Source organism: Protopterus annectens, chromosome 5.part0, assembly GCF_019279795.1.
Source record: "Protopterus annectens isolate FY-2018-M chromosome 5.part0, PAN1.0, whole genome shotgun sequence".
NCBI classification, from domain to species: Eukaryota; Metazoa; Chordata; order Ceratodontiformes; family Protopteridae; genus Protopterus; species Protopterus annectens.
The window spans coordinates 1143939752-1143952300 of NC_056735.1; positions in this window are offsets into that span (position 1 = coordinate 1143939752).

Below are 12549 nucleotides of genomic sequence, written 5' to 3' on the forward strand. Positions count from 1 at the left end.
ACATACACAGTGAGCAAAGAAAATCAACTTGGCTTGGCCATAAATGAGCCACTAGGATCAAAGTTTCTCACAGATGTCTGTCCTTGGCAGAAAGTTGTATAATTACTGGAGATCAGAGGAAATTCATAATGAGGGCTTGCTCACTCACAGGATCTTAAGAATATATTTTCCACATGGGCTGGGAAAGAACAAATCTGCGCACATTTATTGTTAGATGATGGAACAGGCCACAGACTTTTCCCAGTGATGAAAACATATGCATCAGCCCCCACCCAGACTGCAGGACTATCTGTGAAGGTGAAAAGACCATCATGCTCAATGAGTCTGTTGATCAAATAGACTCTCATGGAATGTGAAATCCACAGAAAAATCACTACACCCACTTACAGAGAAGTAGAGCTTCTTGGCAAAGTTGACAAGAATTTGCTCCTGCCTACTTGCTGATGCATCACAGTACTGGTGTCTGAAAGTATACACAATTCTTAGAAACAGGCCCATCAATGTCAGAGCTAACCCTTTTTGTCATTGGACAGATAACTACTGGAAGATTCTCATATAGAACAATGCTAGTAGGATAATCATCACCATCCAAGCTAGGAAAGCTGACACATACACAGAAACAAAGAAAAATAATTCGGGTCTCAAAACACCTTTGACCATTCCTGTACTACTCAATGCTATTCATCTATCAGGTGGCATTAGTTGAATAAAACAGCCAAAAAACACATTGCAGAAATATGACAATTAAATGTACTTTTGTGTAAGTGAACTTGCCACAAAAGTAGATGTTCTAATAGATTACTGCTGCAGTAGCTTTCCAAGCACTAACTGTCAGATCATCTAATATAAAGACAGAGTTCCTATGTAGTCAGGACTTTTTTGCCAAGAAAATGGGAAGGTAAGAGCTCTAATAAGATAATGCAAGGAAACAAACCCAAAAGTAAACTATATACATTAGGGTCTATCCATTCATAACCTGCCAATACAAAAGGAAAAAAAGGCTGGGGGGGGGGGCTGGAGAGTCAGTCAGCCACTACAATAGTGATCTATTAGAACATTTACTCTTATGGTAAGTTTACTTCCACAAGTATATTAGGTTCAACATTTAGATCATTGTTGCAGTTGCCTAAGCTAATTGGCTTGAGTTCCATATCTTATGGAGGAAAGAGGAAAATACATTAACAATCCATGGAAATGGTCCTGGCAAAGCCTGCTCTGAATAAGAAAAAGGCATCCAGTTTGTAGTGTTTTTTAAAAATATATGCAGAGGTGGAAATTGCTGCCTCTAGAATGCTTCTATAGTCCACCCCTTTCCAAAAAGCCAATAAAGAAGTCAAAGGCATTGTGGAATAGGCCCTAATTCTACCTGGAAGTTGCTTATTATGGTAAGTATAACAAAAGTCAGAAGTATGATATGGACAACAATCTGGAACTAGCTTAACACCTGCTGTCCTTTCTTCATATCGCCATAGAAACAAACAGCATTATCAGCTTTCCTGAAGGCTTTTTTCCTAGTCTAAGTTCAAATTTATTATAATTATTTCTTAACATATATGGCTATGTGGAGTCCACATGTGTCGTGCAATTACAGTTGGATCCAGAGGGAGTCTTTTTAGAAGACCGAGTCATGTCAAATTACAATAAAAAAAAATCAATCAATTCCAGTCCTTATAAACTTCAGTATGCAGAAATCCCACTGGTTTTGTTGCTGTAATTTCAAGTATAGGTATTGAAAAGCATATTAGTATCACTATTGTATCCTACACAAAACCTTACATCAGTCCTTTTCCTACTATTTAAAAAAATCATTCACAACCTTTTTTATCCTACCAATAGGAGCACTCCTGCTTCACCCCAACAAAAAGTGACCCTGTTCCAAGATTCTATGCATCAATGTAAGAATCCAATACGTAAAAAGGATCAACAATTTACAAACCAAGATAATGTACATTTATAATCAACCCAGTCTATCTTAATCACCAGGGTCCCTACTAATACATGTAAAGGTTGGTCTCACACAACAAGCAAATGAAGAAAAAGACCAACCAACAAGGCTAAAATCCATTGCATTTTAATGGGTGGAAATCACCTTCATGCACTTTGGCACCCCAAACCATAAAACCAAGTTAAAACAAACATACAAATGACAAGAACCAGTAATCAATATAACAATTTATGTGAGTTCAAAGCTGGCTTTAAAGGCACAGCATCATTAACACCAAATTCCTTAGTAGCTTGAAGTCTGATAACCCATTTAATTTTTGCTACCTCAGTTTTATTTACATCATCCCCTCCCAATATCCTTTGTAACCAAATGCAACACCATAAAATAAAAAGTATATGTGGCAAAAGAAGGAACATGCTTAGCCAAAGCTGTTCTTAAAACAAAAATTGGGCCAATCACGTACTATTTTGTTTAATATCCTCATCAGTCATGAGGATTGGCCAATTCCTCTTAACAATGTCACATACCAGGCTAACATCACTTAAATTAAAAGTGACCCTGGTATTACTTTGTACAGCCAATGGTCTTCCTAGATGAACTCCTGTCAGCATCCTGTCTAAGATGAAAAATACAGTCTTACTTTCTCTCTCCTTAACCCATGAACCTTGCTAATGGGTCTATCAATCAATCTCCGTCTTATATCCTCTGCTAAAAAAAACTCACATAAGCCCATAAAAGCTTGATCTAAATGGGTCACCTTCACATGTAACCCCAAAACCCTCATACACTGTCTTTTCAACACATTCTTATGCACATGTCTGGGGTGCATACTTGTTCCATGTTAGATTATTTTTCTGACAGTGTTTCCTATGCATACATGTTTCAATGTGATCAACACTATTCTTTTGTAGGCAAACATCTAAAAAATCATTATCAGTGAGGCATAGTGAAGCAGTGCTATTGCCTATATAAAAAACAAAATCATTAAACAGAATTAGTGGGCCATCCCACAGTAAAAAGACATTGTCCATGAATGTTTTGTTGTATTTAATATATGCAAAAAACCTAGTGTCTCTTAAAACAAATTCAGCATGCTGTAATGCCATCAACATGTTCACATAGCTGTTGGCACAAACTGTGCCCATAGTGGAGATAAACCTTCTTGTAAAAAATAAATACTGTTTTCAAGTACAAGTTCCAACAAAAAAAACAAAAAAGACCAATTTGATCACTGGAGTAATCACTACAATGAGACACAAAAGCTTATGGAATCAACTCCAATGTCATTCTGTATAACAGTGAAAAGTGAGCAAGCATCTAAAGTAACCATAATACAATTGAAAACACATTCAAGACCATCAGTACTTTCAAAGTCCATAAAAAATGTTCAATACAGATATTGCTTTCTTCAGAATCAGTTTCAGCTTACTCTCCACACACATGGAGAGGGGCTTCATCAGCCAGCCACGACCAGAAACAGTCAGTCACATGGGAGGATTAATCAAGTCTTTGTGCATCTTTGGCAGCCCATGCATTATTGGAATAAGTCTTGTCAACTACTAAAATCATCCTATTCATTAAAAAACATCATACAAAGTTCGATGAACACATTGAATTAACTTACTTATTTCAACTCTAAATAACTGTCAGTAGGTATGAGAATCAGACAATAATACATTCAATACTGTCAAGATAAAAAAAAAAAACTTATATCATAACCACAACCAACCCTCCCTTGTCCACTGGGTAGATCTGGATATCCTGATTCCCTTGTAATTCAGCCAGAGCTGTGCATTCATTCTCAGTCAAGTTATAGAACCTCTCAGAGTGTTCCACATTATGAGCATTATAAATGTTTGATTCACATATCAAAAAGCCTCAAGAAGTGGATGAAAGGAGGGAACAAGAGTACTCTGTCTCCTCATATTCATGGCTGACCAGGTTTCATGAAAATACACCTAAGGAGATTTAGCTTAACATAACTATAGTCAGAAGATCTGGCAAGAATAAAGGACAAACCTTTATCAAGGATAGACCTCTGTTGTTCAATCAGTGGAACAGAGGATAGAGTAAAAAATAATATCCTCGTCATGATCACCCTGGTTTGTGGATATCAATCCATTGATACCATCTATCTTTCTTCCTTGGCTCGGTGAGCATCCCCCACCCACATGTGCACTCAGTTCCCTCAGTGACACCTGTAGGTCAGGAAATGCTGATATGGATAAACAAACATCTAGCTCCATATACACATTCAAGCACAGTGCTTGAGCAGCTTCCCCACAGCTGCTATCTAGTAAACCATTCTTGTCCTTATCCCTGTTAGCATCACGACATGGCCAGACAAAAATGTTCCCGGTCTTAAAGTCATAGTCACGTTCAATTTTCTTACATTTTTGTTGTTGCAACTTACAATCATACACAAAAATACTGCTAAATACATTATCCAACTTGGACTGATAAATATCCAAGCTGTATTTGCTTCTCATTTCCTCCTGCAATTTTTCAGTCTCCACTAACAATTCCACTTTGAGGTCTAAAGAAATCAGCAATCCCATGTAATTAAAAGTTAACTCCAAGTTAAGCTCCTCCCAGCATTTCAGCAAATCAGGATATATCTCACCATATGTCACAATTCTGAGCGCTCTTAATCCTCTTGGTACAAAGTTATAGTGCAGACAGGCCTCAAGATGTAGTCATTGCCATTGTAATCTCTTGACTTTATAAAGTTTATTCTCAACCTCTCTCAAAGAATATAAAAAGATAATCCATACCAGCAGGCACACTCCCAACTTCTGAGAAGTTTAGATGCAATAATAGATTACATTAAATGTTCAGCATTCGATTGAACCAATCAGGACATCTAGTTGAACCTGAGGCAGCTGGATTATATCCACATTCAAGATCAAAGCCTTCAGCCATGTACCACAATAAATCCAATGCAATAATGTAATAAAAAGTACTTATGTGGTTAAGGTTGTTCTCACCCAAGCAAATGAAAAAGACCAACAAAGCTAAAAAAAATTACATTTTAATAGGTGGCAAGCACTTTCATGCACTAGAGTGCATCTTCAGACTGTAAAACCAAGTTACAATGAATGTATAAATAAGAACAAATAATATAACAATTTACATAGGTTCATAGGTAGGTACTACGCTACTGGCCCAAGGGCCTAAGTAAGCCTAGCCAACAAGGTTCCCTGGCTTACGCCACCCAAAAAAGTTATTTTCCTGCCCCCTGTCGAGCAGAGCCACAGAAGTGATCCCTGGGGTGTATCTATTTCCCATCCACTCATCAAGATTTTTCTTGAAGAATGCTAATGAGGAACTTTGCTCGACATAGATGGGGAGCTTGTTCCAGAGTATGGGAAGTTTCTGGGACAGGAATCTATCCCTCCAGCATGTCCTGTTTATTGTGGTGACAAGGTTTAGGTCCCTAGAGCGTGTAGCTCAGAGGGATTGGGATTTCTTTAGGTGTAGCATGTCTAACAGCTCTGGGTTTGACATAGCTTTATATGCTAGGAAGAGATCACCTCGGAGTAGCTGATATGCTACACAGTAAAGCTGGAGTTTTTTGAGACGGTCAGTGTAGGGCATCTGTTTGAGGCCAGTAGTCCTCTGTGAGGTACTTCTGTGGCCTTTCCAGCTGCTGCAGAGATCTTGTGAGGTACATTCCAAAAGGGGCATTGTACTCTATAATGGGTCTAATGAGTGCTGAGTAGAGGGGAACAATGACCTCTTTTTTCCTGAATGAGAACCCTTTTGTGAAGAGGTGTGTCACATAGAAGGATGTCCTGACTACTGTGGTGATGTGATTATCAAGAGAGAGACTACTGTACACCTGGGTCCCAAGGTATATTATAACACATTCAGCATTAAGTAGACTGCCGCCTATGTGGTAGTTCATGGGTACAGAGTTTTTACCAAAGGGGATGACAATGCACTTTTTGGCATTGAACTTTAGGCCATGGCTCTGACACCAGGCATCTGTCTCAGTGAGGCCCTTCTGTAGGATGTCCTCATCATTTGGGGACTCGACTAGGGCTCCTAGTTTGCAGTCTTCTGCAAACTTCTTTAGCCAACGGCCTTCTGTGTTAGCCTGTACCTCAGAGAAGTAGATACCAAACAGAAGAGGTCCCAGGACTGAACCCTGTGGTACTTCACTTGTCACTGGTTTGAAGTCAGATATTGAGTCTGCAACTTTTACAGTGTGGGTTGTCAGTGAGACAGTTGGAAACCCATCTTGTGACATAGGGATTTATACCTAGTTTAGCTATAATTCCAGAATGGGGGATGGTGTTGAAAGCCTTGGTGAGTTCAAGAAAGGCTGTGTGAATTACCTTACCCTCATCTACAGCTTTGGTGACTGCCTCAAAGTCGATCAGGTTCTGGAAGCATGATCTGCCTTTCACAAACCCGAACTGGGTGGGGTCCAGAGTTTGGAGGTTACCAATGTCTTTGACTATGAGTTCCATGATGATACGTTCCCTGGCTTTACAGACCAGGCTCGTCTGGCTAATAGGGCGATAGTTCCTGGAATCAGTGGTGGCTTCCCCTTTGTGGAGTGGGATAACTGTTGCTGTGCACCATTCAGTGGGCAAAAAGCCTGACGTGAGGCTATGATTGAACATGGTGCTTAGGTGGGGAGCCAATTCAGTCTGAAGTTTGTGTAAAATGCAGCCTGGGATGCTGTCTGGTCTCATGGATGCTGTGTTTTTGGCTTTAGAGAGTGCAGCTTTTATCTGCGTTGTTGTGATTACAGGGACTCTGTTCTTCTGGTAGACATATGGGCCCTTTAGGGGGAGAGAGGGGGGTTAAAGTTAGCACTGAACCTATCTGCCAGGATGTTGGCAATATCAGTTGGTTCTGTAATTTTTGTGCCATTGTGCTGTAAGTCAGAGCAGATCTGGGTGTTGCCATTGAGATTCTTGACATAGCTATAGAATGCTTTGTGGCTGTCCCTAGAATCAGTGGCAATTTTGTTTTCATAGCTAGCTTTGAAGGATCTTATAAGGGATCTCAGCTTCTTACTAAGGCTGACCCGGGAGCTCCTCCACTCATGGGATTTTACTCTCTTTTGCAACAGTTTTGTTCTTCTGTTGCAGTGTTTGTTTATGGCAGGGGACCACCAGATTGGCTTGCCTTTTTTTGGAGGATAGCGTCTTGGTTCTGTTTGGGAAAGCATGATCCATGCACTCGTGTAAGTGCTTATAGATTACATTTGTGTAGGATTCAGCAGTCAATAATTTCAAAGCCGGCTTTAACAGCACAGCACCATTAAGACCAAATTCCTTATTAGCTTGAAGTGTGATAATCTCAATTTTATTTACTACATCAACCCCTTCTCATATCTTTTGTAACCAACTCCAACACCACAAAATGAAAAGTGTATGTGGCCTCAAATAATTAATTACTTTTTCTGCTCTTCCCAGTTTAGGTCTGTACACAATAACCATTACTCTTATGTCAACTCCATCTATACTTAACAAGTTTTCCACCTCTACCTTATGTGCTAAAATCAGACAGTCCTAACCTTCAAAGGTGACTGCACACTGATTAACAGTTTAATTTCAGCTCAACGAGTGACAGAAAAAAGTGAGGGAAAGAAGGGACCATTGAAATTGTAAGCCTGGCTAAAATTCACTTACTGGCTAGTAAGTGCTTGGATGACAGCACAGAAATCTGGAGAACCTGAAAGAAAATCAACCAGAAAAGGTGGAGAGAAGATACTGACTCGGAAGAGTTCTGCTCCTGTTCATCAAAAAAGTAGTCATGCATCAGCTCTGGTGCAAGAGATGGCTTTCAATAATTTAGAGAAAATAAATCAAATGGACTCAAGACATGATTAAAATAAATGAAACACTGCAGGAATATATTAACTCAAATAATAAAAGGCTGCAAAAAATAGAAACAGTTTTAACTGACTATTCAGTTGAAATGAAAACTGCAAAAATCAGAATGAAGAAAATGCAGTGCTAAAAAAACAGATTTGGACAATACACTCTACACTGGCAGTGTGTGTGTGTGTGTGTGTCTGTGCGCATGACTAGGTGTTGCATAGAAGGACAAGTGCAGCAGGGCTAGGCACCCAGCAGTGTGAGCATTAGCTTTAAGCAGTTGTACTACCACCCCAACCCTATATACAATAAAGATGAAAAAAAATTAGGAAGGATGCATGAGTTTAAAAAGACTGCTGTTAAGAATTTATTTTATAATGCAGTAGGATAAATACTTAACACAATGACTTGGGCAACAAAAAGTAGAAAGGGTTGTAGCCAAACTTAGGTAGCCTATGACAAGAAAAATAACCAGAGATATTTCAGACATTTTATGAAAAATCTGTATGAAGCAGATAAATGTGGAAACAAAAAGTACACACATGGAAATTTTTACGGAAGACAAGTATGCCAAAAAAACTATAGTTAAGATAGGAGAAAAATTTGTGCCTTATAGTCATTCTTCAGGAATGTTTCAAAGAATAGATGATAGCCCCGTGGAAGGTTGAAAGTTAGGAGGGAAACAAGTAATAAAGATCTGGAAATTTTTGTTTACTACTACTTGAAATGGGAGAGGGGGAAGCACCAGCATCCTAGAAGAAAGCTGTGGTTGCTGTATTACCCAAAGAGAGTAAAAACTCAGAGTCAACATCATAGAGATTCTATGTTTATGTCTACACAAGGTAAAATAATGGCACAAGTGTTGCCATATTGATAGATATGGATCAATGTGGTTTTGTGGAAGGGAAGCAAACATTTGATAACATTAATAAAACAATGATGATCCAGAGTTAAGCAGAATTTTAACGCTGTTGTTGGTGGGACTTCATGCAGAGAATGGATTTGACAGAGTAAGCTGGGATAGGGCAATGGAAGCATTTGCGTTCCCTGGATACAGTAAGGTTAGTTATGGCTGCGAGACAAAAAATTCGAAGTGGGTTACTTTCCAATAAGTTGTTTTTGAACAGGCAGGGTTTCCTCTTTCCCCTTCAGAATGTGCTTTATGTTTAGAGCCATAAGGGACTCAGAAATTCGATATGGTAACTGAGAAATGTTGGCTTTATTTGCAGATAATATTTTGTACTCTATAAACCCAGAAAGGGACACCTTGATGTTGTGGGACATTGTGAAATAGGTTCAAGTCTTAATTAATAAAGATAAAACAAAGGTATAGCCACAAATTATGTACCTACTCATAAATGGTTATTGCTTAACCAATCTTTATGGGTACGCAAGATTAAGTATTTAAGAATATGCATTAAAAAAAGCTTCTACTGTGGCAGTTAAGGTTAGGTGGGAAGAGACTAAAAGATAACACAAAAACTGAGAAACAGAAAGGTCTTGTTTATGGATAACAAGATAAAAGCAGTGAAAATGTTTTTTAGTCCCTTTAGTTTTACATGCAGGTCAGGCATATTTTATTCAACCACAGCAGTCGTGAACAATTTTTTAAGAGTTAAAGGAATATATCTCAGAGGGCAGGAGTTAACTGGGTTAAGTTAATGCTCCCAAAAGAAAAAAGTGGTTTAATAGTACCTGATTTGACAGGATATTATATACACAACAGAAGCAGAAGGTTATAATTCAAAGTGGAAAGGTATGATGAAGTGTGTGTGTGTGTGTGTAAGAGGTTCAAGAAATAAGGAGTGGGATTTTTAGAAGCAGATCCTTAAGGAGAATAACCACCATACAGAAGTTTATTATTCGTAAAGTTGCAGAAAGCATTCCAAGAACTAAGCCAACACTAGAATGGAGAAAGGAGATTTTGCAAATGGGGTGATAGGTGTAAATTAAAATAGGCAAGAGAGGGATGGAGTTTACTGCAGGAAACAGTCAAAAACAGCCAAGATATTAGGGGCAAATAACTAGAGAGGAAAAGATAAAGTGAGATGAAGCCAAGAAACAGACTGGTCTGCATGATACAGACTGCCTCCCCTCCATCAGGGACTGATAAGAGTATAAGCATAAAGAAAGGGATAGGGGTAAGTCCTAAATGAAAGTCCTGCTTTGGTAGAGTTTTTAGTCGAATCCAGAACAGAAGCTGCTGTTAAGAAGGGAATAATGAATAGGGCATGTAAATACTGCATGACAATTAAGAATCAGAAAATGTTACAAAAGATTGGGAAGAGAGACTGGATAAGCAATTAACAAGGTAACAATGGGGGGCCACATTTGGGATACTGAATATTGTAATGAAAGAGAAAATGAAGAGGGATATTTAGAAGAGAGAAGGTGCAAATTACATAGAACATTGCAATTTGTGGGAAGAATACATGCAGTGCAATGTTTAGGAGGAGTGAGGTTTAAGGGAAGGCAGGAACTGAGTGATTTATGTAATGTTAAGACTGAATGACAGTTGAAAAAGTATGTGTGTAAAAGGAAAATATTAATATGCTTTTTGTTTTTCTACTGTTGCTACGATTTTAAACACAGTTATTAAATTGTCAAGTAAAAAACAAAATAAAGTAAGTCCAAGAATGTGTATCCAGTCCCCTATGAGCCCTTCCTTGCATCTCCAAAATAATGCGGAGTATCTCAAACATAGCCTATCTTTCTGGAGTAGGAAAGTATTTATGCAGGCACTTTCATGCAACTATCCTTAATATTTCTCAGTTTAATAACATGCCACAACACTTTGTAAACTCTGATCCACTGCTCCTTCTCTATAATCATATTTAGCAATTCCACCCAGGTATCCGCCATTTTTTAAAATTTTACTCCTTTTTGTATCTCAACTGCCTTGTGTACTCTTGATATCACACCCCTATTATGCACTCCATTTTCTCTTCAGTCCATTATCCATTTATCATTTGGGCCATCTATCCACTTTAGCCTTCACCCTTTGTGTAAGCTTTGCTTCTTGCGCTAGTTAGTGCACCATACAAATGTGTCAAATTCAACCATCAAATTAAACTCATGTTAAGCCTCCTCTAAAGATGTCACTTGGTTACCCATACGAATAAACTTACTGCCACTACTTAATCTGCATCCTCTTAGCCCTCCAACCTTTTGCTATAACGTCTCTGTCCCATGCCCAGGGCTGCTGCCACTGTCAGAATTCCGTCTTCATATCCTTAACCTGTTAGACTACCAGATCCAGTAATAGGAAATTAAACCTGACTTCAACTGTTCTACAGTGCATCCAGAAAGTCTGCTTTGGCCCTCACCAATTAATTCTAACAGGTAACATTTTTGCCTACCTACTTGGGTGTCTTAGAGCAAGTGTCTTATCTAAAAATGCACACTGCATTGCCTGCATGTAATTCTCTGGATTTGGCACTCCATAATCCACAATACCCTTTGTCAACATCACATTTTCCCAGTTTATTCTAAGGTTTTCCCACAACATAGGAAATCTCTTGTCATATCATAGGAGGTTACTAGGCTAATGGCCCTGGGACCATTACAAGCCTAGCCAAGAGTTTATCCCCCCCAAAAAAACCTCAATCAGCACCTGTCACCCCTGTCAATGAGGGACAAAGGTGGAATCCTGGGACAAATTTGTGGTTTCCCCATCCACTCATCAAGGTTGCATTTGAAGAGGGCCAGCAAGGTACTCTGACATGTATGGGAAGCCTATTCTAGAGATGGGCAGCCTCTGGGAGACAACCTGTCTCTCCAACAGGTTTTGTTGATTTTGCATATTAGAATTAGGCCCTTCAACCAGATAATCCGTCAGGAGTTAGACTTACGGATATGGAGCATCTCTAGTAGGGCAGGGTCCAATATTGCCTTGTAGGCGAAACACAGATCACCTCTGACCAATCTGTATGATACTTAGTACAGTGATAGTGATTTGAGCCTCTCCGCATAAGACAGGTGTTGGAGGCTATGGATTCTCTGGAGTTGTCCATCATACTCTTTCCCACAGTGTCCCAGGACACCTACTTGAGATACAAAAGATGCAGTGCCACATGCCTGTCTTCCACTTCACGATTTACTGTTTCCTGGGTTCTCTTATATGTTATATTCCTTGCTGCATCATAGCTAGCTCTTGATTTAATTCTTAATCATTTCCTCACAATTTTGGTCTTGCAATAGATTTCAATCTGTTTGTATTAATTCATATTGCTTTAATTTTATCCTTTTCTTACATCCAGATAATTTATCAAACTTATTCAAGCAGCTTTAGTAAAATGATAAATGTTTCTTTCCGACCGACTCAATGCAACTATATCACCTGCATAGGATACCAGTTTCTATTCCAGTGTCCCCCATAAACATCTCGGATTCAAGGATTATCTTATTGTTCAGACGAGAAGCTCAAGATGAAATGCAAACAGATGTGCATGATGGAGCATCCCTACCAGGCTCCTCTAGAAATCACCAAGCTCTGTGAGATCGCCCCCACCCCCTTTTAACTTGTGCTGATGCTCCAAGTATACAGAATCTTATTGTCCCTCTTACCTGAGCCAGAAAAACTAAACATGTCTAATACTCCTTCCAAATAATCCCAATCAACCCTATCAAATGTTTCTCTGCATCTAATGAATAGAAAACTATTTTTTTCCCAGACCTTTGCGCATCCTGAACCAGCATTAGTTTCTTCTAATGTTACTGTAAGTGTTCCTATCCTCTATAAAAACCCAGTTGATCCCATTGACCTCC